At 38.0% G+C, this 3,622-nt stretch overlaps 1 non-coding gene across 1 annotated transcript; it reads left to right on the forward strand.

Moving 5' to 3' along the window:
* Positions 1 to 1,565: 1,565 nt before the first annotated feature.
* Positions 1,566 to 1,673, forward strand: LOC130937397 (small nucleolar RNA R71). The gene has a single exon (XR_009068620.1). It is a non-coding gene; the product is annotated as a small nucleolar RNA R71 (small nucleolar RNA).
* The last annotated feature ends 1,949 nt before the right edge of the window (positions 1,674 to 3,622 follow it).

A 3,622-nucleotide genomic window follows, 5' to 3' on the forward strand; every position in this document is an offset into this window, starting at 1 on the left:
TGGGGGCTCTGTTTGACTCTAATTTGAGAGAAGCTCTTCATGCTTCCTCTCCATGGTGACAGAGGGATATCCTTGAGCCTTAAACACAAAGGATTCTTCATTCACTTGAATGATCAGTTCGCCTCTATCAACATCAATCACAGCCTTTGCTGTGGCTAGGAAGGGCCTGCCAAGGATGATGGTTTCATCCATGCACTTCCCAGTCTCTAGGACTATGAAATCAGCAGGGATGTAATGGTTTTTAATCTTCACCAAAACATCCTCTACAAGTCCATGAGCTTGTTTTCTTGAGTTGTCTGCCATCTCTAATGAGATTCTTGCAGCTTGCACCTCAAAGATCCCTAGCTTCTCCATTACAGAGAGAGGCATGAGGTTTACACTTGACCCTAAGTCACACAGAGCCTTCTTGAAGGTCATGGTGCCTATGGTACAAGGTATTGAAAACTTCCCAGGATCTTGTCTCTTTTGAGGTAATTTCTGCCTAGACAAGTCATCCAGTTCTTTGGTGAGCAAAGGAGGTTCATTCTCCCAAGTCTCATTTCCAAATAACTTGTCATTTAGCTTCATGATTGCTCCAAGGTATTTAGCAACTTGCTCTTCAGTGACATACTCATCCTCTTCAGAGGAAGAATACTCATCAGAGCTCATGAAAGGCAGAAGTAAGTCCAATAGAATCTCTATGGTCTCATTTTGAGCCTCAGATTCCCATGGTTCCTCATTGGGGAACTCAATGGAGGTCAGTGCACGCCCATTGAGGTCTTCCTCAGTGGCATTCACTGCCTCTCCTCCCTCTCCAAATTTGGCCATGTTGATGGCCTTGCACTCTCCTTTTGGATTTTCCTCTGTGTTGCTTGGGAGAGTACTAGGAGGGAGTTCAGTAACTTTCTTGCTCAGCTGTCCCACTTGTGCCTCCAAATTCCTAATGGAGGACCTTGTTTCAGTCATGAAACTTTGAGTGGTTTTGATCAGATCAGAGACCATGGTTGCTAAGTCAGAAGGGTTCTGCTTAGAATTCTCTGTCTGTTGCTGAGAAGATGATGGAAAAGGCTTGCCATTGCTAAACCTATTTCTTCTACCATTATTGTTATTGAAACCTTGTTGAGGTCTCTCTTGATTCTTCCATGAGAAATTTGGGTGATTTCTCCATGAAGAATTATAGGTGTTTCCATAGGGTTCTCCTAGGTAATTCACCTCTTCCATTGAAGGGTTCTCAGGATCATAGGCTTCTTCTTCCGATGAAGCGTCCTTAGTACTGCTTGGTGCATTTTGCATTCCAGACAGACTTGAGAAATCAAATTGACTTGTTGAGTCAGTATTTTATTCTGAGCCAATATGGCATTCAGAGTATCAATCTCAAGAACTCCTTTCTTCTGATTAGTCCCATTGTTCACAGGATTCCTTTTAGAAGTGTACATGAATTGGTTATTTGCAACCATTTCAATTAGCTCTTGAGCTTCTGTAGGCGTCTTCTTCAGATGAAGAGATCCTCCAGCAGAGCTATCCAAAGACATCTTGGATAGTTCAGAGAGACCATCATAGAAAATACCTATGATGCTCCATTCAGAAAGCATGTCAGAAGGACATTTTCTGATCAATTGTTTGTATCTTTCCCAAGCTTCATAGAGGGATTCTCCATCCTTCTGTCTGAAGGTTTGGACTTCCACTCTAAGCTTACTCAATTTTTGAGGTGGAAAGAACTTTGCCAAGAAGGCATTGACTAGCTTTTCCCAAGAGTCCAGGCTTTCTTTAGGTTGTGAGTCCAACCATGTTCTAGCTCTGTCTCTTACAGCAAAAGGGAATAGCATAAGTCTGTAGACCTCAGGGTCAACCCCATTAGTCTTGACAGTGTCACAGATTTGCAAGAATTCAGCTAAAAACTGATGAGGATCTTCCAATGGAAGTCCATGAAACTTGCAATTCTGTTGCATTAGAGAAACTAATTGAGGCTTAAGCTCAAAGTTGTTTGCTCCAATGGCAGGGATAGAGATGCTTCTCCCATAAAAGTCGGGAGTAGGTGCAGTAAAGTCACCCAGCACCTTCCTTGCATTGTTTGCATTGTTGTTGTTTTCGGCTACCATGGGTTCTTCTTCTTTGAAGATTTCTGTTAGGTCCTCTATAGAGAATTGTGCCTTAACTTCTCTTAGCTTTCGCTTCAAGGTCCTTTCAGGTTCAGGATCAGCTTCAACAAGAATGCCTTTGTCTTTGTTCCTGCTCATATGAAAGAGAAGAGAACAAGAAAATATGGAATCCTCTATGTTACAGTATAGAGATTCCTTGAGGTGTCAGAGGAAAAGAAAAGTAGAAGACAGAAGTATAAAATTCGAACTTATCAAAGAAGATGGAGTTCGAATTTTACATTAAGGAATAGTGTTAGTCCATAAATAGAAGGATGTGAGAAGAAAGGAAGTAATTTTCGAAAATTAAGTAAAAGACTTTGAAAACATTTTGAAAAACACTAATTGATTCTCGAAAATAAGAGTGGGAAAGAAATCAAGTGATTCTTGAAAAAGATTTTGAATTTAGAAGTCAAAAAGATTTGATTGAAAACTATTTTGAAAAAGAAGTGGTTAAGAAGATATGATTGGTTTTAAAAAAAAATGTGCTTGAGAAAATATGATTTGAAAACAATTTAAAAAAAAAAGATTTGATTTTGAAAATTAAAAACTTGGCTAACAAGAAAAGATATGATTCAAACATTAAACCTTTCTCAACAGAAAAGGCAACATACTTGAAATGTTGAATCAAATCATTAATTGATAGCAAGTATTTTTAAAATTAGAAAGAAATTGATTTTGAAAACATTTGATTGAAAAGATATGATTTGAAAAAGATTTGATTTTGAAAAACTTTGAAAACTTGAAAAAAAAATTGATTTGAAAACAAAATCCTCCCCCTTGTGCCATCCTGGCGTTAAAGGCCCAGAATGGTGCACATTCTGGCTTTTAACGCCCAAAACTATACCCTTTTGGGCGTTAAACGCCCAACCAGGCACCCTGGCTGGCGTTTAAACGCCAGTCTGTCCTTCTTCACTGGGCGTTTTGAACGCCCAGCTTTTTCTGTGCAATTCCTCTGCTGTATGTTCTGAATCTTCAATTCTCTGTATTATTGACTTGAGAAGACACAAATTAAAAATATTTTTGGATTTTTAATAATTAAAATGCAACTAAAATCAAATAACAATGCATGCAAGACACCAAACTTAGCAGTTCGTATACTACTGACACTAATGAGAATGCATATGAGACACACAAAACACTCAAGTCAAGAGAATTTAAAGATTAGAGTAAGAAATCATCAATAACATCTTGAAGATCCTTAAGACACATGAATGAATGCATGCAATTGACACCAAACTTAAAATGAGACTCTAGACTCAAACAAGAAACATAAAATATTTTTGGTTTTTATGATTTTGTAATTTTTTTGTGCTTTTTCGAAAATTAAGTGAAAAAGAAAATAAAGGTATCAAAATTCTTAATGAGAATTCCAGGAATCATGCAATGTTAGTCTAAAGCTTCAGTCTAAAGGAATTAGACATGGCTAGCCAAGCTTCAGCAGGACATTGCATTCAAGAGCTAAATTGATGAAAATCAATAAGCTTTGGTGATGATAAGAACATCAC

This window comes from Arachis stenosperma, chromosome 6 (genome assembly GCF_014773155.1).
Source record: "Arachis stenosperma cultivar V10309 chromosome 6, arast.V10309.gnm1.PFL2, whole genome shotgun sequence".
Lineage (NCBI taxonomy): Eukaryota > Viridiplantae > Streptophyta > Magnoliopsida > Fabales > Fabaceae > Arachis > Arachis stenosperma.